Below are 26,800 nucleotides of genomic sequence, written 5' to 3'. Positions count from 1 at the left end.
ACATTGGTTCCTCCTCCTTTTCAGCTCTCAGCTGGGAAATTTCCTTGAGCTGTAAAATAACCTGAAGACACTGAATTTGATCATCCTCAAGCAGCATCCAGGCATGGGCCATAGCAGGGCTAGGGGTTTCTACAACAGGAAGTGTGGTTCTGAGCAATGGTGGGCCTCCTTTTTCTTCTTTCAGGGGTGCTTCCATCATGGGCAGTTGCCCAGCCTGGCTGTGGGTGCTAAACCTCCCAGCCTACTGCAGCTTGGCTGCCACAGGGAACTCCTATGTAGCAAGAAAAGGCCTCACTGGGTGGAGTTAGGGAAAGCAAGTTTATGGGGGCCAAATGACTTTGAAGAATCTCAGTTTGCCAAAGGGGTGGAAGCCCTATGCCCCAAGCAGACTTTCTCCGTCAGCAACTCCAGAACACAGGTTGGTAAGGATTGTCCCACTATACAACCCCTCTCAAACAATGAGGGATCTGATTTCTTACTCTTGTTAAGCACAGCCAGATTCACAACTGCTAATCAGAACTTCTCATCAGCCTGAGGTAACTAGGGTTACCACTCTGTTGGATGTAATTCCAACCAACAGCAAAGATGCCCCACGGCCTCATTAGCCTACAAGGCCTGATCACAGATAGGATCCCAGCTAGATTTTTTTAATGCTAAGGCTTGCTCACAGACTGACATTACTGTGTTCAAAAATCCCAGGATGGGACTACTTGCATCTAGCCTAAGACATAGTTTAAAAGATGAAGTCACTGAGGCCCAGGAGCACAAACGTCTCAACTGAATTAGTACAGATGACATCCAGATGATGTTTCTTCACTTTCTTTCCCTTTTCTACACAAATTCAAGCAGATTATTGTTCCTCAAGCATAGGAGCCCCTTTCTTTATCCGTAGTATCAATAGTAGTAGATGCACCTAAAAGTAAGGGTCTGAAGCAGACTGCAATTCTGGCTTAGTTCTAGCTGTGTCACTACAGACAACACTTTAAGTTCAGTGCCTATTGACCCTTATGTGCTAGAAGGTAATTACAATAGTACCTTGAACCACTCAGCCTCTGTTTCCTTGGATATGAATTGGGGATATTTGTACAACAGGGCCTACCTCATTGGGTAGTTATGAAAATAAAATGCTTTATATAGGTAAAATGTTTAGGACTGTGCCCCTGGTATTCAATAAATGTTTTTTTAAACAGCTTTATTGAAATATAATTCACACTATAGAACTGAACTATTTAAAACACACAATTTAATGGGTTTTGGTACAGTCAAAAATATGTTCAACTATCATCATAGTCAATTTTGGAACATATATCTTTCAAAAGAGAGCTTGTACCCTCTCCCCTTCCATCCCTAACAAACCAGTAATCTACTTTCTGCTTCTATTAGTTTCCCTATTCTGGACTTTTACATAAATGAAAATATATGTAGTTTTTGGTGATTGGCTGCTTTCATTTAATATAAGACTTTTAAGGCTTATTTGCATTGTAGTATATTTTATTTATGTTCAAATAATATTTCATTGAAGAGATAGACCTCATTTATTTTTCTGATCATTCTGGTTGTTTTTACCTTTTGACTATCATCAATAATAGTTCATAAACATTTGTGTACAAGTTTCTACATTGACCTACTTTTTCTTTGCCTCAGGTATATAGTTAGAAATGAAAATGCTGAATTATAATGTAAATCTGTGTTTCAGCATTTGAAGAACTGTGAGGCTATTTTTCAAAGTAGCTGTACCCAGCCCTCACACTGGACTGTGAGGGAGGACAAGAAGTCAACAAGAAGGTAAGACCTCCTGTGAGTCAGCACCATGTGTAGGGTGATGGGGGAGCACCAGATGCCAGGCCCCTCCAGCACATGGGCAGGGAGACAAGAAAAGCCAATGTTCCCCATTCCTCACAAGCAACCAGCTGATCCAGAGAAACACAGGCTGTGATGATAGCTAATGAGGTAAAATGCAACTTAATTCTTGTAGTGTTTAATGTTTCACCGACTCTAATTATCTATTAAAGGATAACAATATGCAGAGCTAGATGGGGGATCTCCTCCTGTAGGTGGTAGCTATTGTGAATTCCCTATTATCTTGTTTTGAAATCCTGTATCATCCTCATTGTTTTGTTTGGTTGGGTTTTATCCTGTCTCATCTTGTTTGATTTTATTATATCTGATGGCATGGGCAGATATTTAAAAGATAACATATTTTACGGTAGCCATTTTGGACTATTATTTTGTTTTAAGGTCCTGTACTGCATTCATTGTTTTGCTTTTATTGGTTCTATTCTGTTGTTTTGTTTTAGCATGTCTGAAGCTATTTTGAAGACAACAAGAGGCATTATGGTAACAACTGTTGATTTCCTATTAGCTTGCTTTGAAATCCTGAGTCACTTACACTTGGTTTCTTTTGACTGGCTCTATTCTGTTTTATTTGGCTTGGTTTTATTCTATTTAAAACTAAACAAAACAACACAAAGTAGCTGTACCATTTTACATTCCTATCAATAGTGCTGTAAGAGTTCTGATTTCTCTACCTCTTCACCCAATACTAGTCACCTCACCTTTTTAATGTAACCATCCTAGTAGCTATTAAGTACTATCTGTAGTTTTCATTTGCATTTCCTTAATGGTTAATGATACCAAGCATTTTTCCAAGTATTTATTGGAGATCTGTATATTTTTTAAGAGAGGTGCCTATGATTCAGATCCTTTGCATATTTTAAAATTATTCATCATTATTACTAGGTTGTAAGAGTTCTTGATATATTCTTTATACAAATTCCATGTATGTTAATTGAGTTACAAATACTTCCCCTATTCTTGTCTTTATATTTCATGATATCTTTTGAAATATAAAAGTTTTAAATTTTAAAATTTAATTTCCTCTTTTTTCTTTTGTTTCTTTTGGAATGGTCAAATTTCATGAAGATTTACCCCAATACTTAATAGCTTTTGTCTTTCCACTGGGTCTTTGATCAATTTTGAGTTAATCTTTATATATAGTAGGAAGTAAGGTTCCAACTGCACTCACTTACTTGTGGCTATCCTGTAGTTCCAGCACAATTTGTGGAAAATACCATGTTTTCCTCACAGAATCACTACCCTGACCATACACATATTTATTTCTAGAGTCTCAATTCTGTTCGATTGATCTAAATGTCTATTCTTGCTCCACTGCCATACAATCTTATCATTGGATTATAGTAAGTTTTAGCTTGAGCCCTACTTTATTTTCCCTTTATAGTGCTTTGGTTATTCTGGATTCCTTAAAATTCCAGACAAATTTTACGATCAGCTTGTCAGTTTCTACAAAGAAGATATCTGAGATTCTGATAGGAATTACATTGGATCTGTAAATCATTTTGCAGAGGGAGATATCAATAAAGATTTTTTCCCTCTTTCTAGTCTCATTATTACTACCTTTTAAAATATGATAAATTTATAATGACCCATGTGAAGTACCAACACGTACTTTAACAGTAAATTATGTTTTTTTAAAAAAAAATTAGTGTTTTTGCTACTCCTGCTGTGCCCCAGGAGCTGTTTTACGCTAATGGAAAGGGCTGAATGGCCTACACAGGGGCCTCTAACTCTGACTGTGGCCATCTAGGACCACAGCCTGTTTCCAAGTATACTGCAGAGAATTCTCAGGTTCACAGCTTGTCTTTTTCCTCTGTATGGCCTCAGTTTGAGACTTCAGCCAGGCTGTCTGCCAGCAGACAAGAACCCTCTCTGCTCACGCTCAGGTCCCTCAGCCCTGTAACTGAAAGCTCTTCATGAATGAATAAACACACATGTACTCAATCAAAACACCTTTTCTGCTGCCTTGGCAAGAAGAGACACTGGACTGCAGGGGAAGGAAAAGGACAGGTCTAGTTTGCCATTTCCCAAACTTCAGTCATTCAAGGACAACCTCATGCTTTTTGGACATGTACTACCATACTCCATTTACTTAGTAGTTTAACTTTAATTCTACATCCTGGAAACAAACAGGTCTTATTTTATTTTATTTTTTTAAAATAAAGTTGATTGAAAAGCAATTGTACATGCACTTCATGCTGACAAAACACCTCATTTACAAAAGCATTAAAATGTAAAATAGTGATAAATCTCATTACAAAATCTGTAAGACCTAGATACAGAAAACTAGAAAACATACCAGAGAAATTGAAGATTTCAAGAAATATTTGAAAGGTGAAACACTTGAAGATAACAATTTTCCAAAAGCTGATCTAATAATCTAACGCTAAAGAAAATTTCATGTTTGTCAATTGGCAGGCTTAACTAAAATTGATACGAAAATTCAAAAAACTTGAACTCATTAAAACAATTTTAAAAAGTGTCATGGTTTATGTCAGTGGCCCCCGCCAAGCCTCATGCAATCATGGACATGACCAAATCTAGTGTTTTGTGATTTGTCTGTTGTCTAGTGCTCGCACTGGTGGTGTGAGTGCTACACCCACCCAGAGATAGAGCCAGCATACAATGTACCTGCAGGAAGGTGTGTCTCATTTTTTTGCTGTCTGAGCTTGCTGTTTGCAGCCACCATAAACTGCTGCCCCTTAACCATGTAATTTTGCCTGGGAGCCAACTGAGTACGAACTGAAATCTCCAACCTGTAAAGAAATAAACCTTTTCCTCCTTCATGTTGGGCATCAGGTATTTTGTTTCAACAATGAGAGAAAAGTAACTAAGATAAAAGGTAATAAAAACTTCAGAAGGCTAACATGACATTATTTTCAGAATTAATATATATTTATAACATCTTATTTATTCTTTCAGCTTCTCACACTAGGGAAACATATATGAGTTTGATTGATTCACTTATGAGTATGGACTTGACTTATTTACTTATAAAAGTCTCCAGTTTGTCCTTTTTTATGTCCAAGTCATACTCCACTGTATAAAAAAACCACATCCTTTTTATCTGTTCCTTGTTTGATAAGTCATTTGGGCTGTTTCCAAGATTTCATTATTACAAATTGTGCTGCTACAAACATGAGTGCACATATAATGCTGTGCAGAACTTATTTTAAAAGGAAAATTTGTATCACTGTCTTAAATGGCAAAATCAGTATCACATGCTTTAAACAGGTGGCAACCACAAAAGCAAAACACAATGGGAACAAAACCATACAATAAAAGGCTTTGTTAAAGAAGACTAGCAAGCTTTAGAAGGATGTTAAGACATTCTAAAACCCACCTGAGACTCTCTTCTCAACCTGATTAGAAAGATTGGAAAAGAACAGAAATGGGCTTACTGCTCCTCTCAGTGACTAAATGATGTGCCAGGCAAAGTCACACTTGGTCCAGCAGCACCGAATTTGAGGTTGAGGAGGGGCTTGGAGAATTGACAGCTTGCTCCTCAGCCTTGATACTCATTCATTCTGGTCTTGCCTTAACGTGGGAATTACAACACAGATTACTAGCATGCTGCTCATCCAAAGTAGGTAACCTATAGAAGCAGCATAAGAGCACTGAGCATCTGTAGAGGACTCCTGCATACCCCTTTAGACTATAGCAAGATTGCTCGGTTCTCCAGGTCTACCCTCCCACCATGCAGCACAGGGCACAGCCTGGGCCATCAGACACACAGAAGCCCAGAGTATGAAGCCTTAGAGAAAACTGGATGGTTCCAGGCCACATCCGCAAAGGAGGACTCTTCCCTCAGAAGCACTCTGGTCTTGGCTGCCACTCCTTGGCTTACTTTCTCCTTTTGCACAGGCGTGACCTTGAGCAGAGACAACTCAAACCACAGCCCATGGAGAATCTACTTTCTTAGCTTTCTTAAGATTCTCCCCACATCTGGGTTGTAAGGATGACTCTGCACCAGGAGAACATCCTGATTGCCTTGTCACTCTAGCACCTGGTCACGGCTAGCAACCACATGGAAATCCTAGAACAGAGATCTCAGAACCTTGTGTAGGCATTCATGGAACAATTGGCAAAGGTCAACAGAAATGGGGAAAATTTAGATTCTGATGCAAGATTCACATAAAAGTCCAAAACAATCAAAGCAATACCAGCCAACTGACATACTAGCATGTATATATCTATGGGGACACCACCCAAAAAATACATCAGAGCCATGATGAACAAAAAAGCAGGCCATCATATGGAGAGGGCTGAAAACTGACACCCACTGGGTGTGAAGCTATTGGAGTTCATACCATCCTTCAGCAAACCCCAGAGGCAGATTACTAGCAGGATGCCCAATGACTGGCTATTAAATGGAAATGGGAAAGTAGAGGCAGTAACATGTTGACATGGGGTTCACACAAGCCTGTCTCTTAGTACTCTGGATACCTGAGCACACTGAGCTGACAACAAAGAGAAGACACTTCCTCTCAAGCCTGTTCTCCAAAGCCTCTGAGGAAGAGTTCTCATCTTCATAGTGAAGTTACATCAGGACTGGCTGGGCCCTGCGCTGAATCCAGCGTATGCTACCTGAAGCCTTCTGATGATTCTTTTTCTAGACCACCTAGCCACTCATCTTCTGTGGCTCCTGGAGACAGGTACAGGTTGTTCTTCTGACACAAAAGCTTATGAACATCTTGCTAGAGATGGGCCTCCTTTTTGAATGTGTGATGCCAGTGTGAGCAACACTGGGTGTGGGCTCCTAAAGGGAAGAGACATTCCTAAGTGGCACACCCTGACAGTCTCCCTGGACTCAGCAGCTGGGGACGGGCTCTTTCCAGTGTTGTCCCAGAACTCTCACTGTCCCTACACAGCTTATACCAGTTGCCAGAGGCCTAGGCTGGGGAGGGAACATTGACAGAGCTGCTTTTTATTAAAGTACCTAATTATCAAAAGGAGTTCTATTGAAATACAATTCCATTTTGGCTTTTGAGACAGCCTACATAATCTTTGGCAGGCTTTTTAATGTTTTGTTTTTGTACTGGGGGTTGAACCCAGGGCCTTGTGCATGCTAGGTGAGCACTCTACTACAGTACTACACTCCCAGCACCCAAACCTACATAATTCCTAGGAGTGCATCACACCTATTGCCCAGTTTCCACGGTGCCAACACTGGTGGTGCATTTTACAGAGCTAGCCCTCTCCTCAGCCATGCATGCTGATGAACTGAGTACATTCCCACTTACAGCTCAAATCAGAGAGTCTCAGGCAGAATGTCTGAGATGGAGAGCAAATAGCTTTTAAAAGGTACCAAGTGTGAGTCTGTGATATAGTGGTCGTGGGTGTTTTCTATTATCATGATCTCCAAAGGCAGAGAGAGAAAAACATGAGGAAAGACACCCCAAAAGATCCACAGAGATGTCTGCAGCACATACGAAGTGACTTGCAATTATATTGGAAATGTTCAAGTGTATACCCAGTGTAAGGAGGGACAACACAATTGTGCGTTCAGTTTAATACTAATTTTAGTTTAAAAATACAAACATGCATGGAAAGGAGTTTGCAAATATTATACACAGAAAAATGCTAACTATGATTTCTTCTTAGTACTTGCAAAACAGTTCTTACAATTTGGATCTAGAAGGTCCCATGTTAGGCTTTGTCCTTATGCTGTGGTTTTACTGGGAGGGAGTGAAAGCTTTAAGAGGTGGGGCCTAGAGGGTTGTCTTCTGGTCACTGGATCACTCCATGGAAAGGGACATTGGAACCCCAGTCTCTTTGTATTTGTTTTTCCTTCCTGGCCATGAAACGAAGGGGCTTTCTCTACCATGTCTACCTGCTTCGAAAGCACTGCCTTGCTCCAGGTGCAAAAGCAATAGGGCCAATAAATCATGGACTAAAACCTCTAAAACCATGAGCCAAAAATAAACGTTACCTCTTTTACATATGTTATTAAGTTGATTGTCCTAAGTGTTATGCTTCAGGACTGGAAGCAGACTAACACACAGGTTACATTTATTTTCTTTCACTTTAAGATCTGTATATGTAAGTTGTCTATTATAAGTAGGCATTAATTGTTTAACAAAGTATTAATTAAAACATGCAGGGGTGGTGAAGATGCTATGTCTATGACCCTCAACCTATTGCTGTCTGTCTTCTACCCCTAGTATGGAAACAGAACAATAGTGGAAGCAGGCTTGTGGTGAGGATGGAAACAACCGCTCCCTGAACTGTTTTCAAAAGAAGAAGCAGAGTTCTACAGGTATGCTGGCATTACTAACATGAAATAAAGAGTGTCCGTGGGACAGGAAAGGCAGTCTCTGCGACTCACAGGGTGGACATGTGCTTGCCCTCTAAGCCTAATTTGGTCTTAAGTGTTAGAAGCTGTCTAGGTCTCTGTAAGTAAGGGTGGGCTACAACCAATGACACCATTGTGCCCTTGGCCATCAGGGAAGGATGCACATTGTGACAGTTAACTGACTGTGTCAACTTGAATAAGAAATGCTCGAATAAATTGGAGCAGCACAGTTCTGAGTGTGGCTGAGGGAATTTACTGAAGACACAGACCTGCACTAGGGCAGCTTGTCACTTGAATGGTATAAAGGGCAAAAGAAGAAGGAAGGCTGGCTTCCATTTCTTTGGAAGGGCTCAGTCTTCAGCTTGGATGTCATCTCTTGGTTTCCAGTGCAGACTCTTTAGCGTCCAGCTCAGACCCTTGAGCTTTCCACTGCAGACCCTTTGGCCTCCTGACATGGAACTCACACAGGCACTTAGCTCCAAACCTTCAACTATATCCTCTGGATCTCTAGCCTGCAGACAGAGCTTTTGTACTTTTCCACACCTGACTCTGTGGTGGCCACTGTAAACCAATCTTGTAAATTCTTGCTATTTATATATCTTGTATTAAATCTGTCCCTCTAGTAAGCACTGACTGATACACTTTTTAGACGAAGAGCTGCCAACCTGTATCTTTGCCTTGCTCAAATCCCAGGCCTAGTTGGTATCACACAGGCTGTATCACAGGTTGGGGAAAGCCCAACCCTCTTAGTCTTATCTCTTGAAAACCTTAACTTGGTGTCCAATATCTGCAGGACATAAGAGGTATGCCAAACAGGTGGTCACAAAAAGGGTGTGTGTGTACATGTGGGTATTGTGATAGGATCCCTGACAGGGATCCTCTGTCTGTCACATGAACCTCACTCTGTGCATCTCTTTTTACACGCATTTCTTTAGAATACAGTAAAATGTATGAAATAGTGCTTTGGGCTCAAGCTTTAAGAAAGACAGGGAAAGAAAATTATACTGTGGTCATTTATGGATTCTACAAATAAGACTGTACAAGTGGTACCCCAGGTACCTAGATATGAGTTTGGTTTTTTTTTTTTTTTCTCATTGCCAGCTGGCCTTGCAATGTGCAGCTGCTAAGTAAATAAAAAAGGATTCACGTTTTGATTTAGAAGACTTTGTGCTTCATAATGTGTCCATTTTTTTTTCCTGGAGCCAGTGTTTGTTATTTCTTTGCAATTTCAGAAGTTATGAAATGATTCATGGTTTTTGTTGGAGCTGAAGTCAACCAAAACCATTCATAATTGTGAACAATCTCTGTTATTGTTAGAGGGAAAATGCCAAAGCATCTGTGCTTTCCAATAGCACATGGTGGTGGTGGTGGTGGGGAGAGAATTACAGTTTGGAAATGAACGGCTGTGTTTCTCCCCCTAGAGTTAAATTTAAACAGACCCAATTTCCAGGGACATGGCTGTTTTTTCTGGTTGCAGCAGTGGGGTGGCCACCAGAATGCACCGTTCCTCCTCTCTCTGAAGCAAGACATACATGTGTAACACTCTGTATGTTGGTAATAACCTACTAAGTAACTACGTAATCTGTAAGAAGACAGGGCTCACAAAGGCTCTATAAGTAAGGGTGGGCTACAACCAATGACACCACTGTGTCCTTGGCCATCAGGACTACATCTCTTTCATTCATCCCCATATGCAACGCCCTGTCTGGCACATACTAGATGCTTAGTAAGTATCTATTGAATGGTAGCATAAATCCTGCCAACTAATGTCATTAGTCTTTAGTTCTTTGATTTCTCCTATTCTTGTACCATACTAATTTGCATTGGTTCACTGCATCTACAATTATGAGAGGACTGTTATAAACATAGTAGGATAATGTTAGTAGCAAATATTTTTCGGTGCTTATTATGTGCCAAGCAATATACTAATGAGTATTTTATATAGACATAATCACATAGTCCTGATAAGAATTTTATGAATTAAGCTCTATTTTTACTTTCACATTATGGATGAGGTAACTGAGGTAATGTAGATGAAAGTAGATGAAATGTGGATGAGTAGATGAAATGGTAGAAATAGATAGATGTCCAAATCCACAACCACACATACTCCAGCAACAAAGTCATTGGTTAAAGCACTTCTGACTGCCTTTAAAAAAAAAAAGAATGCATTGAGAATCTGAAAATATTTATGGTAGTAAGTGAAACTTCATTTTTGGCTGGTGAGTCTGACTGTGAAACAATCAAAAGTCATTCAAAACCATAAGGTATCTGATGATTATAGAGGATCACTGAATTTAGGAACAAGCTACTAGTACCACTATAATGTAATAAGACCAGTTTGCTCTGGTGAGTCATAGACCAGCTTGGAAAGGTCATCCCAGGAATGAAGTAACATATGTAATGAAGCAGAGCACTGAACTGGGAGTAAGAAGGTTGTTTCTAGGGTAACAAAAGACTGGTGCTTCAGTGTTTTGATTTTTGGCCAACATAAATTGATGGCTGCACTGCAACAATGTGGGCTGGACTTATATGGAAGTTGCATCTGGAAATTTCTAAGGTTCTAGAATGGATACCTTTACAATTCTTCCTGTCTTCCAATTTCTGGTGGTTAATTCTATGAACTCAGTCTAAATCCACTCCCTCCTTCCCTGTGTATGAGAAAGAGAGAGAGCGAAACAGAGAGAGAGACAGAGAGACAGAGAGACAGAGACAGAGATATGAAGGGAATAAAAAGTGCAAAATTTAACCCAAGTTGCCTTTCATCCAACACATTCTACTTTGAAAGTTATGTCTGAGGTCCCGTTCTACAATTCAAACTTTGGCCATAATGGCCCTTCTCACTCATTTTTTCTTCCCAAAGTGGACCAACGTGGAATTTGCCAACAAAGGTCAACCATTCCACCAGCTTCAGGAAAAGACCTGGGAAGCAATAATGGGAGAACGTTGCTTCCTTTTAAGAATGAAATCAAGAATGACTGCCTGAACTCTGGTGAAGACCTGGGCTGATAAAGATTTTACCTTAGGACTGATACCCAGCTTCCCCACATCAAAATGGGCTGTAACTCAAAGTCACTATCTCATGTGAAAGCAGAAAAGATCTCTACTGTGAAATGAGCAGTCAAGTTATGCACATAAAATACTTGTATCGTACAGATTTTCTCTACTCTCTTTTATAGTATTTTACAAAGCCACAAGATTCACATAGGTCAAATGAATAAATATCTCCTCCCACAATTATTACACATTTATCCTAAACCAGTAGGAAAGGGGCTAGCTTTAGGCCTAATCACTCTTTCAACTCCAGGATACTGCTGGGTGACACTGGCAGAGTAAGAGAAGGAGGCAATGGCTACAGCCTGCACAGAACAGCCTGTCCCCAGAGGCCTAAGGAGGGCAGGGCACACTCCACACTTCCATCAGAATCTCAAAGAAAATGTGCAAGGTCTTCAGTAAGCTGTTTACATGGGTGCACGCTCTAAGAGGGTACTGAGAACAGCAGGTCAAGCAGACTCCAGAAGCCAGGGGAAATGACAGAGGGTTAGAAACTAGATTTGTGGAGACCACTCACCTGGTCTGCTTCATGTCCAGCAGGCCTTTAGTTCTTGTAGACCCACTCATGCTGTTTACTCTCTGGGCAACAGCTTCCCTATCTATGAATGGACAGGGCTATATGATCTCTCTAAGCACCTATCTTTTCTAAGAGTCTAAATCTATATTCAGTTTCTACATGTTCTAAGGGGTCTGAGCCACCTACAACTGGAGGGAAGCCCTGGAATCTACTGAAGCAGCACAGTGTTAGAAAACATAATTTGTCTCAACATGACCTCAAGGGAGCATGAATTATACCCCTTTCTTCCTTGTACCCTGAGAGCTGTGAGATGTGGCTAAGCACCTTTGTCTCATAAAGGATAAGTGACTTTTGCAGAATTCATGTGCCCTAGCATCATATTTAAATGTTCTGAGGAACCATAGAGATGACAAAGATACAACATTTTCTGGCAAGCTGGTGGATGAACATCATTAGGCCTGGTACAGCACAGCTATTCATCCCCAACTGTAACAGGTTCTCCGACCCACACAGATGCTTTAGGGGAAAGAGATAAACTGGGACTAAAACAGATTCTCTTGGAGGACCTTTGAGTTAAGAATGCCCAGTGTGGTAACTGGAACAGGAGTGCTAGGAGTGAAGGAGAAGGGGCTGGACCTTTGCTGAACCACATTCCCTCAAGAACTCTCACACCCTTACAGAGGGCACCCTGGGTATAGTATGAGAAGCATGTTACCAGGAATTGGCAAAAATGCTTACTGCAAAATTAAGCTTTGTCAGCTCTGAATAGTTCACAGGCTTATGTAGCTTTCAGTGTGATCCCCCTCCCTAGCTACTAGAATTTAAGGGAATAGCCCAAGGAACTGCAGCCTGGTTGGACCATAGCCCACCGCTCTTTCCAGCCATACTTCCTGAAAGACAGGGTTCAGCTGAAAGTCTGCAGCATTCTTATCTGCTCCCTCTCCAGAGACAGAGATTTGGCTGATGGCCCAACCCCAAACTATGAGTGTTCCAACCTAAGAACCTCTGGACCCAGTTGGGGGTGGGGAGGCATGACCTGGCTGGTTGTACCAGTTTTGCTCTGGGTTTTGCCACTCTCTAGACTACTACTGTCATCCAACCAAAAGTGAGAGAGGCAGAGAAGGAGGAGAGAGAGTCAACTCTCACCTCATCTTCATCAGGAGGTCTGGGGGATCTAAGACCACTTTATGGTCCTTAATAATACTGAACTCTTAGTAAACTTTGGCTCCTTTAGGAATATAAACAAGCTGGTATAAATGTTTGGGTAAACACACTGCCATGCAGTGGAGCACAATAAATCTCCCCACTTTGTAACATCAGGCAGAACTTAGGTTACTGAAGGCAAAGAGAGGCCTAGGGCAAATCACTGTCATGCTTCCCAGCACAGCCAGTCAGCATAGCATCTGTGCTGCTTATGTTGGTCCAGTGCCTTGGTTATGTTTCCTCAAGAGAGGGTAAAATCTACATCAGCAGGTCAAGGGTTCACATGTCATTCTGTGGTACTAACCCACAATGCAGGGGCCCTGGGGAATTAGAATCAAAGTGACCAGTGGGCGCCTGGTCCTCCTTGGACAGTTCTGGGGTACTTCCCATCTCTTCCAAAGCTGCCCTGCAGGCAGCTTCTTCCCTGGGATAATCCAAAGGTCACAATCCTCACACTGGTACTCTGGCTGGGGCAGGCACAGAGTCGCTTATGGTAACCAGGAATAGAAATCCACATGGTTTGAAACCTCGAGGCCTGAAACACTGAGACAACATTGTCACCTTCCAGGAAATCACCTCGTGCCCTGCTTCTGAATTCCACATCATAACTTATATCCTCTTGGGCACTGCTGTCTCATTAATACAGAGACAAGCAGGGAGTAGAGGAAGCTCCCCTTGAGCCCAGCACCTCCTATGCCAGGATCTGATTCTCAGAGATGTGCCTAGCTATCCATACTAAGAAGACTGTCCATGCATTTCCTCAGTCATTCATTTAATCAACTTTTAACAAGCTTCTATTTAATACGTCAGCCTCTGATGCAGACTCCGGAGCACAGGAATAAAAAGAACAAAGGTAGGGTTTACACAGAGTTCTCACTGCAATGCTAACAAATAAATGCTTACAAGTACTGTTTTTGCACTGAATGTCATTCTAAACTCTGAACTCAGATCTCAGCAATGCTCAGAGCCATCTCTGATAGATACTGCAGGTACTCCATTTTACAGATTAGCAAAGAGACACAACCAGATTAAGAAATGTTGCGTGGTAATGGCAGGATTCGAATCCACTTAGCATAAAGGATACTCAGGTTTCCCCCTCCCCCTCAGCTCTGTGGGCACCACTGATGCAATTCCTAATGGTGAATTCTCTCTGGCATGTCTAGAAAACCATTTGTTTAAAGCCCCTATTTTCTTGTACTCATGAAATGGAAAGAGCCCGTAGGCTTTCTTAGGACAATAAAAACAGAATCACAGAACATAAAGAAGGGAAATGCCTTGGCAAGTCTGTCTTTCCTTTGTCTTTCTCACTATAGGAAGCAAAAACTGATTGGAGGGCACTTTATCCCCACCCATGAGGAAGCCTGGATGTCATTTTTCCCTCTTCGATATAGTTTACTATTAAAGAACCACCGGGATTGCATATAATGAAAAGTAAATGTCAGGTCCTCTGTATGAGTGGCCTGGCTGGTCTGTGGTTGGAGGAAGGCTAATTCTGTGAAAGATCAATAGCTTTTTGTGCAGAAAGACTTCTGAGATCAAACCAGTAGAAAAAACTCTCAATCACACAAAAAGACTTTTTAGTATAATCTTAACACAAAAATTTTCTTAACTGTAGAACTTTTCAGAGGCCTTAATACACTAAAGTCCACTGTGTCTCTCCAAGAGCTTATAGAATAGATAGTATTTTCTATACTTACTCGACCTCATGTCTCTTAGGGCAGGTGTACTACACACATTAAAAGCTTGCAGAAAGAAACTTCCAAGGAATACAAACTTGGGGAATGCTTGGCTCCTGAAAGCCACTGTCTAGCCAAAAACACCATCTGTCTTACTGGGCACATTTCTGAAGATGCATGAACTTCTCAACTACTGCTTCAGAACAAGGCCTTAGCGGGTCAGTCATATTAGTGTAAGCATTAGGAGGCTCCTGGCAAGCTTTTGGACATATTTTTGGGTGTGGGTGTGGGGCAGAGGAGGCAATAGGAAAGAGGGAATATCAAAAGGTTAATAATAAAACATAAAGATTCATTCTTATTTTTATTTTTTAAAGCAGGAATGTGTCAACGCCTTGCTGTATGTCGTTTGGTAGATCCTTTATCTTCTCTGGGTATCAGTCCCCACTAGTCCATCATCTTCAACAAACAGAAATAAACTGGATGTTTGGGAGCCCCTTCAGCCTCCACATTCTCTTATTCTCTCTAATCTGCCAACCAAATGGGAAAAGTGCTAGCAGGCAGCCATGGGGATGACACCGTAACTGAGATACACCTTCCCCTGAGACCAGGCTTCAACTTCCCAAAGGCTTTGTTCTGGAAGGTAGAGAGGACACTGAGTATCGAAGAGAAGCCTAATGGGAAATACAGGCTGGATGATTAGGGAACCAGAAACCCTTGACTTTAGGTGTTAATGTCTAGTACCAATCCTGATAGTTTCTGAAAGAATCACAGATGGGCCCTGTGAAGCAGTCTGCATTCAGATTTATTCAAGGGGCTCCAAAAGGGATGCTCACTCTCTTTCTAGAGCCACCCTCTCCCACTGCTCCCAGTCCCTTCCAATTGTTCCCCTAAATTACTGTATCTCCAATCCCTGCTTACACAGAGCATGCCAAGTACTTTCCTCAGTGCCAGGGATCTAGAAGTGAACAGAGCTGATACAGACCTGGCTCTCAGGGATCATATCTTCTAGGAAGGGAAAACAGAAAAGGGACACATGGGGACAGAACATGATGAAGAATGCCCTTTGGACAGGGTGTCACATAAAAGGTGACATCTGGGCATAGCTTGAATAAAGGGAGTCCTTTCCCTGTGCAAGAAAGACTCTCTTTGGAGCCTATCTCTTAGGGGCTCTCAAAACATCCCACCCTAGATTTCAGAGGTTTGGGAGGTAAGCTGCTGGCCAAGGGGGAAGTCAATCAATGCTTTCACAGAGTAGGTAAAAGGCCCAAGCAATAGTGCCATTCTGTTCTCGGACTTACATACTTTAATTCTCCTTACTTCTTCCTGTCTATGGGTCCTGGCTTGCTGATGTTGCTACAGACTAAATAGAACAGAAAAGCTAATCTAAGTTTCAGCTATTTCCCACCAGACAGACAGACATGTAGGGTACCAACCACATAGCCCCAGACTGTCAGTTTTCAGACTGAGAGATTAGATGCAGGAAGGCCTCCCTTTCTGTCTGAGGAAATGTGAGTGTCCCATCTGGGACATGCAAGGGCTGAACAATCTGTGAGTCCTTCCACTTCAAAACCACTTCATGGGGCCAGGGATGTAGCTCAGTGACACAGTGCTGGCCTGGCAAGCACGAGGCCCTGAGTTTGATTCCCAGTACCAAAATAATAATAAATAACAACAATAATAAATAAAAATAAAATAAACTGCTGCATGATTCTGAATACATGGACAGGTGTTTTAGGTAGAGACTAAGACACAAAGTGTGAAGAAACCTTATCCAGGAGTAAGTGAAAGCCCTGGAGACCTTGATCCCACATTTGAAGTGATGACTGAGGCATTACCCCAAAGGGAAACCCTTAGCTATCTGTCATCAAAGTCTTATGGGCTGAGTCTCAGTGGTCCATTTACATGCCACCCTGGACCTCTAATTAAACAAAACAAACCACCGATGTTATTCCAACAGCTTCAGGACATTTTATTCTCTCTGTGATTTTCTCCACCCATGTTTGACAGAAGATGAAAGGCAGAGCTATAAAACCTGTTTGAGATGTAGCCCCTTATCAGGGGACCAGGCCAGGCACTGTTTGCTAAAGCCCCATTCACACAAGTGCAGCCATCATCCAGGTCTGAAACAACAGATGGCTCAGGCTGGATGTGAATATCCTGCTTCCTCAGTCAAGCCGTGTTTGCACAGTGGACAAACAGCGTGAGTTTCCACTGCGGGGTATGGAAGAGACCAGGCCACACACCCGCCCGCTGTGGCTTTTGCACACTAGCCTGAATAAGTCCTGGGCATACAAAAACTCATACCAGGAGCGTATCTCCCAGGAAAAGAGGCAGGTGAGCAGCTTCAACAGATGCTGTCTGTATGCTTTTAAAGACTATATACTGTAACTGGCTGGTCAAAAGTATCATTTCTATATAAAAACAGAAAGAATTTGTTTTATTACATGAAGGAGAATGCAAGAAGCTATGTGAAGCTTTAAAACAACAGGCCAGGAAACTGGGCGTGAAGTGGGCCTCTGCGAGCCAGGCCTTGCACCCTCTGGCACACGTGCTGCCTCCTTTCACTGTGCTCCTCCGTGAGGAGCTTGAAAAACTCTAAGAGTGTGAAGATTAGGCTTTCTCTACTCACAGGCACTCCTTTGGCACCTGTGTCTGCTAGCCATGGCTTTAGGCACTTTGGAATTGGATACAGTTGAGCTTCTAGGTTTCTCGAATTTATTAATTTACTTAATCTGTAAAATGGAGATAATGAAACTTACCTCATTGAGTAATTGTGGAGATTAAAGTCATCCATCATTCCAACCTAAAACAGTGCCCTGTAGTCAGCAAGAATCTAATTACCTATAGCACATGGTCCCCAACGACAGGTAAGGACAACAATGGTATCTTCCAGCAAAGTAGACATCTCTCAAAAGGGTTCTACTTCCTTCTGAGCCCTTCTGTCAAGCGTTAAGGTCACTCTTTATTTCATTACAAAAGTTTACTAAGTAGCATTAGATTACATAAAGTCAGTTCATTCAAACAACAAACATTTCTTGAGCTCTTATTATGCGCCAGACATCTAGCAGATAAAAACAGACAATTCCTGGTCTCATGGAATATACATGGGATAAGATTGCTAACAAACACAAAGGTCATCTATAAACAGGTTGTGTGGCACTGAGTACTATTTATAAACAGAAAGCAGAAGGAAGCAAGGAGTACTGAGAATGGGGTCTTAATTTACACAGGGTGGTCTGAAGACACGCAAGAAAGTGCCATTTACACAGATCTGAAGGGGGTAAGGCAGTGAAATGAGATGCAATATAGTACACCGCACGTTAGTTAGCAGAACTGGGACATAGAACTCAAGTTTTTTCTGATGACAAACTCAGCACTGTTCGCACTGTACTGGTACTCAAGCTCGGGTGAGGCGGGGACAGCAAGGATACACCACTGCAACTAACAGCAGCATGGAAAAAAACTGTATTTAGACTTACAGTAATGTAGACTTTTACCTCTCTTTTCTTCCTTCCTTCCTTTCTTTTCTTTCTTTCTTTTTCTTTTCTTTTCTTTCTTTCCTTCCTTGACACAGGTTCTCACTATATAGTTCAGGTTCACCTTGAACTCACTAACAGGCTGGCTTTGAACTTATGGCAAGCCTCCTGCCTCAGTGTCCCAGTGCTAGGATTACAGGTGTGAGCTACCATAGGTAGCACTACATTTTTCTATTTGTTCTTATGAATTTAAAAATGCATAATCTAAAGAAACAGACAGACAGACAGAAGCTCAAACACCTTTCACTAAATGGGTTCACACATGGAGATAGCTAGGCAAGGCCTGCTGCTCTCAGGCATTTCTACCTATCCTACTCCAGCCTGGCTGTGGCCTTAACTAAGCCTGGGCAAACTCTCCTCAGTGGCACCTGGTACACATGATCTGCCCAGAAGAGACGGGCTGTCTTTTCTCCCTGGCTTTGGAAAGGTCATTGGCCCTGGCACAGCGCTCAGGTGTTCCCAGTCATGCCAGCTCTGAGGTGAGGGTTTCCACCAATGCTGGTATGCCACTGCAGGTAGTGAACCCCAAACTGCCATGCAGGGAGTGGTGGTGTCTGCTCCAAGGGGGCCGGCACCACGGGCTGTGAGCTCCTCTCAGATGACTAGACGGTAGCATTTCACTGAGGTCCAGCCACTGCTGATGATGCTGAAGTGTACCATGAAATGCTCCTATCACCAGAAAGAAGACCAAAAGGCTGCAGACAGAAAAACAATGCCTCCAAGCCTTATTACGCTAGCAGAATAACGATAATACAGTCAGGAAAACAGGTGAGACAGTTCAGTATTTACTGAGTCAGAAAGACAGTGTTTATGGCTAAAGTACATGATGTCTTTAGTAACTGAGCAGGTCAGGAACGGTATAGCTGAGATGCAAATCAAACATACCCTACAACCCTGTGACTAGACCTGGGCTTGGGGACAGAGTGGGAACCATGTGCAAGGTCCAAGACAAGAAGCAACCTACAGAGCCCATTATATATTGGCTCCTCTAGCAAGGGAAATGGCACTGCCTTCTGGTGCAAGCAATCAATGTGTATAAGGCGGGCAGGTGATAAGACAGAATGAAATGGAAGAGACCATGAGTGGTGGGGGTGAACGTGCACTTGTTTAAGACAATGCATTTCTTTTCTTTTTAAACACTGTGTAGGCCAATAAAACAAAATGATACTATTCTCTCCCTTAAAAATAGCAGCAACAGCCATACAAGACCTCTTCAAGGCTGTCCCAAAATGTTCTAAGATCCAGTTTTTTTTTTTTTGTGAGAAATATAGAGATTTATTTGAAGAGATTTTACATTAAATATTTCTGTCTAGCATGTAGCACATCTCTCCATTTGTTTGAATCATTTGTGTCCCCTCAATCAAATGATATAATTTTCATCATTAGGGTCAGCACTTCAGTTCAAAGGTTTACGTCTAGATTGTGAAAGGGTAAGAAATTGTTCAAGGGGAAAGAACAGCTGGGAGGGGGCAAAGGAGAAAAGAAGGAAAGGAGAAAATATAAACTGCATACATACATACACAAGGTAGCCAAGATTTAACTGTACTACTGCTTCTATTGGTTCATGGAAAAGAACAGTCCCTGTTGATACTGTTTGATCAATTTTGCATGCCTACATCCAGTAATCTGAGCATCTTTTTTGAAGATAATGATATATAATACAACAACCATTGTTAAATTCCTGTCATCCTGTTTTGAAATCCTACATCGTTACTGTTTTGGGGTTTTGTTGTTGTTTCTTTTTTTCTGTGTTTTTTTCTTTTTAAAATAAAATTAAAAAAATTTTTTTCAATGAATTAGCTATTGGATCTTTCTCAATTCATTATTTTCCTAACATTATTATGGCACTAAGCATGAAATATAACTGATTTTTAAATAATTTGCAATCTTATTGAAGTGTGAATTACTATTTTTAAAGTTAATTCTTTTAGTTCTCCATTTACAATCATAACATAGGAAATGACCATTTTATATCACTTTCCCCCAAACTAGTCCTCTTTTATTTTTCTTAGGGGAATAATAGGGAAGTCTAAAATTACATTAAATAATATTGGGATACTTGTTTTGGTTTTATTTGCCTTATTTCTGTTTCATTTTTAAATGTAGCATTTTTTAAAGATATTTTCATATTATCTCTAATTTACTAAGTTCTTTTAAATTTGCAATGGGTACTAAGTTTATCAAATGCCTTTTTGTATCTGTATATAGTTTTCTAAGTCCACATAAAAACTTAGCGCATACAGGATGGCTTAAAACAACAGAATTTGTTGTATGTCTCTGAAGACCAGAAATCCAGAATGAAGGGAACAGTAATGCCAGTTTCCTCCGGAGGTTTCTGGGGAAAATCCACCCCCATACTGCTCACTCCTCTGTGGGGAGTCTGTCGATCCTCAGCATTCCTTGGCTTGTAATTACACCACTCTTATCTCTCTCTGCCTGTTTTTGCATCACTTTTTTCTTTTCTTTTTTTTTTATTAAGGAGAAAAAGAAAAAAAAGCAGAAATAGGGCACAAGTTATACAGAATTTCAGAAAAAATAAACAATAGGAAATCACTAGTTAATAGATTAGAAATAGTTATCTTAGAAATAGTTATCTTAGAAATAGTTGTTATCTTAGAAATAGTTGTTCAAGTTACAAAATTAAAGCATATAAAGTGGACTTTCAAACAGTGAGACTGGAAACAGTTTTGTTCAATGATCCATCAAAACTCAGTAATATGGTTATCTATCTTATACACTTAAATATACATGCAGATATTTCCTTTAGAGCACTTTCTTTTCCTTTCTTTTGTGCAATGACAATTACACATTTTGGGTTTCATTACTCCCACAGTTCTTATTACTTTTTTTTGAAGAGAGTAAAACCAAATGTGACATAACAGAGCAGAGTCAGTCAAATCAAAAGAATGAACATAATAGATAATGTAAAAACAAAATACTAGGTGATCAACAATGGTTACCATACTGCCTCTTGCTATCTTAAAAAGAATTGCCTATATCATCAGTTATAATAAAATTGAACAAAGCAGTAAAGAATAAAACCAAAACATTGGAGACATTACAGGGCTTTAAAAGAAGATAACAGTCAACAGGAATGGGTGTCATAATGAATCTTATTGTCTTTACAGTTGTTGCCTATACTAAGATCCAGTTTTCAAACTCTAAAAACATGGCATAGATGTGGGGATAGGACGATGTGTGCAATGATCAGGTTCTTGGTGAGAGCAAGAGCAACCAAGTTCAAACTCATCCTTGTCCTCTATATCTGTATAACCTTGGTTAAATGTCTTGGCCCCTTTTACCACAGATTTTTGTTCCATAAATAGAGAAGAAACCACCAAACTCATAGTTATTGAAATAATTAATATTTGAGACAGTGTGAAAGTACCTAGAACTTATTAAGTGGGTATCTATTAAATATATAACTATGCATCTAAAAGCAAATGTGGCCAGAAGAACTCTACCTGCCCCCCATTCTTTCTGTTCACCGTTAGTCTTTTTTACTCTGTTGAAGCATTCATCCAGTTGTTCAGGTCAAAGATCTTTTAACATTCTCCAGTTATTGCTTTCTCTCCCTCCACGGCCTGACCTGTGCTGAGCTGGAGCTGGCTTAAACTGGCTGTTGAGAGCTGACTGCACAATGTTTACTGTCAGACTGGCAGCCTCTAACCCGTGGTGGTGGAGATCACACTCATAGAACCCAGTAAACTCTATGATCAAGGGCATCCCCTCTCACCTAGAACTGGTTTACCAAAATATCACTGTCCTTATCATAAGTCGATCCTACTGACTCTAACTCCAAACTACTGCCTGATTCCAATAATTCCATACGGTCCACTCTGGTCTCAGTTACCTCCGTCTCTCACCCAACTGGAAGACATTAGTGGCTTCTCCTTGGTCTCTGCTTTTCTCCTGCTCCTCCTTAACCCATTCTCCCTACAGCAATAAAAATGAACTTCAAAGTATAAATCAGACTTGATTTCTTTCCTAACTAACTCCCTGCTCCCGGTACACTAAAAAAAAAAAAAAAAAAAAAAATCTTGAAGACCCTTTCTGCACATTAGCCCTTTCCTAGAACTCAGCCATCCAGGGGTTTTCCTGTCCATAGGTCATTGTAAGCCCACTGCTATCTCACTGTCTCTTTGTCCTTCTGTTCCTTCTTTTTGGAAAGTTCTTTCTTCAGAACTTTTGCATGGCTGCTCTTTCTTCCTCAAGTGATCTTCCTTCCACTAGAAATCTTTCTCTCCCTGATCTCTCTCTCTGATCATTTCAGCTAAAGTAGGTCTCTGATTAGCCTCTGCTTTTCCCTATTTTATTCTCTTCATGGAGTTGTGTGTGTTGATCTGTCCTCCTGTACCTAGAATGGCAGCTCCCTGGAGATGGTACACATTCTAGTATACACTCTGGCAGGCACTCAAGAATACTCACTGTCTGACTGCTGAATGGTGCAGTTATTATTATGCCACTGCTTTACTCCTGTCTGTTAGAACGGACTCCATCTTCCTAGAAGTGTGCCATTAGAAGGCAGAGGAGATGGTTCTAAGCCCTATCTGATCTAGGTGCACACATGTTGATGTGCACTTCACAGCCAAATCAAGTTCAGATTTTAAATCCCAGGAGCCCAAATAATCCCTGTTTGAATGCTCTGAGTAACCAGACTCACCATCTTCCAATCTTCAAATCCTCCTCTATAAAAGTAGACAAATCACATTTGCCTTGATGGATTAGTATAACTCAAAGTAACCATTTCATAAGTGCTAAGCCTTGGGGTTGGTGTGTAGCTGGAACACACATTTGTTGCCCCTTGCAAATAACCACTCATGCATTTGACTCCTCTGCTGAATTATCTGGTAACCCTCACATCATGAACTTTAGCACTTCTGCCTAGGGAAAAGCTGGTTCAGCTTTTACTCTACCCTCCTGAGACAGCAGGACAAACCCTGAATTCCAGTGAGATAACAGTCTAAATGCCACATCCTTCTCTATAGAGACAGATGGCTTTTCCTGTGGCTGCCCCGTGTCAGGGGTGGCCTGGCACTGCCTGAGAGGCCAGAGACACTGGGCACATCCAGTGCTGCCTTAGCTGGCTCCCATGGAGGGGGTAGGGCGCTAGCAGCTACCCGGAAGAACCTGACTGGTTGCCAAACTCTGTTTAGCCTCAGCAGAGCCAGGAAGTGTTTGGAATATTAGCACAATTCTGTCCCTGAGGCTGATATGAATTTTCTCCAGCCATTCCTCTGAAAGGAACTGAAACTTGGTTCTATCACTTGGGACCCTGAAGGTATCCAGAGGAGTTAGAGATGGGGAAACTGAGTCACACAGAACCAAATGGTCCTAAATCCCATGAAGATATAGGTATAAGTGGGCCAGCATGTGGTCTTCTGTCAAAGCAGACAAGGACTGATGCAGGCCAGAGTGAGCAGCAGGCATCTGGCTGTGGGCCTGCTGGGAGGCTGCCTCAGGGGATCTCTGGAACCCAAGGACAAGCTGCAGATAATCCCTGCCAGAGGCCACCTCTAAGAAGAAAAGGTGGACTCTCTCTCCATGTGAGCTTCTCTCTCTCAGGCTGTACCAGGGGTCAGTGGCAGTCAATGCCTCCTAGGGAACTGGCTTCTGGCTCAACTTTTATCACAGGGTCTAGAGACCTCTACAAATATACACAGCCTGATGCAAAAGAAAATGTACTGACTGAGAAGTGCTGGCTACATACTGGGGCTCTGCCTTACCTATCACCGGAGGCAGTTCCCTTCCCACAGAGTCTCAGATTCCCAGGAATAAAATGAGAAGCCTGAATTGTTCACCTCTCCCAAGAGTCCCTCTGCCTCTGACATTCTCTCAGTCTCATGGTGCGCATACAAGTTACACAGCCTTTCTGCTTCTGGGTCATTTGTTCTATGAGCATTTACTCAGCATCTTGTTTGGGCCAGGCACTAGGGCAGGGACCACAGGTGATGAAAAAGACGGATGAAATATATTGCTGTCTTGCAAGGAGTTCTGCATCTTGTTCCTTGGCGAGTTAATTATCATCTCTAAGTATGTTTCCTCAACTGCAAAACAGGTTTGAGAATAGTTCCCACAGCTAATGCCAATGTGACAGAAGCTATGCTTCATATTTAGTCTTCATAACCCAAAAGTGAATGCCATGTTCTTCCTTCTATTTAACAAAACCAAGAAGTCAGGCAGATTTCTCTGTCACTGTGGGATGCTGAAAAGTGGCCTTGCAAAGAGGTCAATATTATAATCCCTGGAACCTTACAGGGAACTTTAACTTCATTAAGGTTATAAAATGTAGAGATTATACTAGATTATCCGGGTGGGCGCAATCTAATCACATGAGTCTTTAAAAGCAGAGAATCTTTTGTGACAGGTAGAGAAAAGGAGAGGGAGAGAAGTGGTGGGGGAATATGTGACTCTAGAGGTGGATCAGAGAGATGTGACCAAGAAGGACTCTATTGGTCATGGCTAGTTTTTGTGATGGAGGGAAGTGGGTGGTGAGCCAAGGAATGTGGTTGCTGCCCCTAAAAGCCTGAAACAGCCCTCAGTTTCCAGCCAGGAAGAAAAACGATAGTCCTACAACTACAAGGAACTGAATTCTGCCAATAATTTCAAACAGCTGGAAACAGAATCTCCCTGTAGGAGCCCTAAAAAGGACTGGGGTTCCACTTACTCATGCAATTGATTTTAATCTGCTGAAACCTGTACCAGGATTCTGACCAAGAGATATGTAAGAAAACCCATTTGTGTTATTGTAAACCACAAAATCTATGGTAGTCTTGAATAGGTGCATGAGAAACAAATAATTTCACACCCAAAAGGTGTTGGGCTGGGTATCGGCCTTACTCTACATAAGGTCTTTATCCACAACACGGAGTCTCAGCCATCCTCTGATGCTCGTCTCAGAGAATATACAAGACACCAATTCTCCGTACCTGGTAGTGAGCACTCAGAACATGTATCGTACCTGTCATTATCACCCTCATCATCAGTTCTCATAATCTAGTAACAAAATTGCATCACACTGTTTCCCCCAGAGTCAAACAATGGAACTGGACAAAATGCTGCCTGAGGCTCTCTCTCTCCTGGGTCTTTCCTTGGCCCACTCCATTATGCATTTCCTTGCTTACACACCCTGAAGATTGAAGTTCACACCACCTGGGAATCCTCAAGCCTTCAGTGGAGCTGATGAAATCTCCTGCACTTGGTGAGCAGTCGGGAGGGGGATAAGATCTCACAGAGGGAATGACCTGTATGCTCTTTTGCAAGGAAACTAACTAATCCAAGGGGTCACGGAACTGCAGGGTTCAGGGAGAGGGACAGCATTCTAATCTAGATTACGGCATCATCCGGGCTGTAGAGGGGCAAACTCCAGGTCCATCAAGGTGTTTTTTTTTTAAGGTTACTTTTAGATGGGCAGCCCACTATCTGCTTTGATGTTCTACAATTTGTAGGGGGTTCAGTATCAACCTCACAGGTCTGTTGCAGAAATGATGAAAAAGGACTGCAAAGCACTTTGCAAATTGAGGAGGCTGCCTCACTTGCCCTCCAGAGCTGTGAGCATGCTGCTGCTCCCTCCCTCCCTCCCTCCCTCCCTCCCACTGACATGCTCTGTTCTTAATAAGGATCTCATAAAGATGTCTCCTGCAAGATAATCATAGACTCTCAGGGGCATGCCACTCTTAGCTGTCAGCATCATTAGGAAGACCTTATAAAGGCTTTCTAAGCCTTCCGATCATCTCAAATTGAGCTCTTTTAAACACCTAGTTAAATCCCCTTGCAAAACTTCTGTGCTTGACTTCTAGTTCTTTTTCTAAGTCTCCCCAAAATCCCATCTGGCCTCCTACCATTCCCCCACAGAAGCAGAGCAAATATGGATCCAAAGACTACATTTCTCCTCAAGCATAATGGCTGGCTCTGAGGCTGGTGACTCCTCTATCTTGGTTTCCTCCCCACCCTGGCATGAAAATCAAAAGAACACAGGACACAGCAAGTGTAGAGCTTTGCTGAGACAATGGTAACAGTGCCCACAAAAATCACACTGCTACACTTACTCTCTGTTCCCTGTGGAAAGTTGCCTTTGGAGAATTAACAGTTGTTCTGAAAGAACAAAACCATAATGTCGTTGTCTGGTTCAGGATTTCTTTCTTTTTGTTTTGTACTGGGGATCAAACTCATGACCTTGTGCTTGCCAGGCAGGTGCTTATACCACTGAGCTAAATCCTTGGCCCTGATTCAGGATTTCTTAAGCTGCAATTCATGAATACCAGAGTCAGTGTGTGGTGGCTCCCCAGGTTGCCTGTGAGAGGTTTTTAACCCAAAGTTGTCTTAGTTCATTTGTGCTACTGTACCAAAATGCCTGAGACTGGATAATGTATAAAGAGCAGAGGTTTATTTCCTCATGGTTCTTGAGATTAACACTAAATGCTAACACTCAGTGTGTGTTGAGGGCCTTTTTGTGGCATCTTCACAATGCAGAGGACAGAAGGGCAAAAGGTACAAAAAGGGTGAATCTATCCCATCCAGACCTTTTATTAAAGTGCTAATATCACTCAGGAGAATGGCACCCTCCTAGCCTAACCACTTCCTCAAGGCCTTGTGTCATAAAATTACTGCAGTATGGATTAAGTTTCAACATGAATTGCAGAGGGGAGCTAACCCATCTGACAAC

The 26,800-nt window shown here is 41.7% G+C and overlaps 1 protein-coding gene across 3 annotated transcripts in view; it reads right to left on the bottom strand.

Moving 5' to 3' along the window:
• Positions 1 to 26,800, bottom strand: part of Gnao1 (G protein subunit alpha o1) — a 164,363-nt gene that overhangs the window by 110,450 nt on the left and 27,113 nt on the right. The window lies entirely within an intron of this gene.

The sequence above is a fragment of the Cavia porcellus genome, unplaced genomic scaffold (genome assembly GCF_034190915.1).
Source record: "Cavia porcellus strain 051 isolate PalLab524CR breed Dunkin Hartley unplaced genomic scaffold, mCavPor4.1 scaffold_4, whole genome shotgun sequence".
Taxonomy (NCBI): domain Eukaryota; kingdom Metazoa; phylum Chordata; class Mammalia; order Rodentia; family Caviidae; genus Cavia; species Cavia porcellus.
The sequence above is the reverse complement of the archived record's forward strand: the minus strand, read 5'-3'. Positions and strand labels throughout refer to the sequence as shown.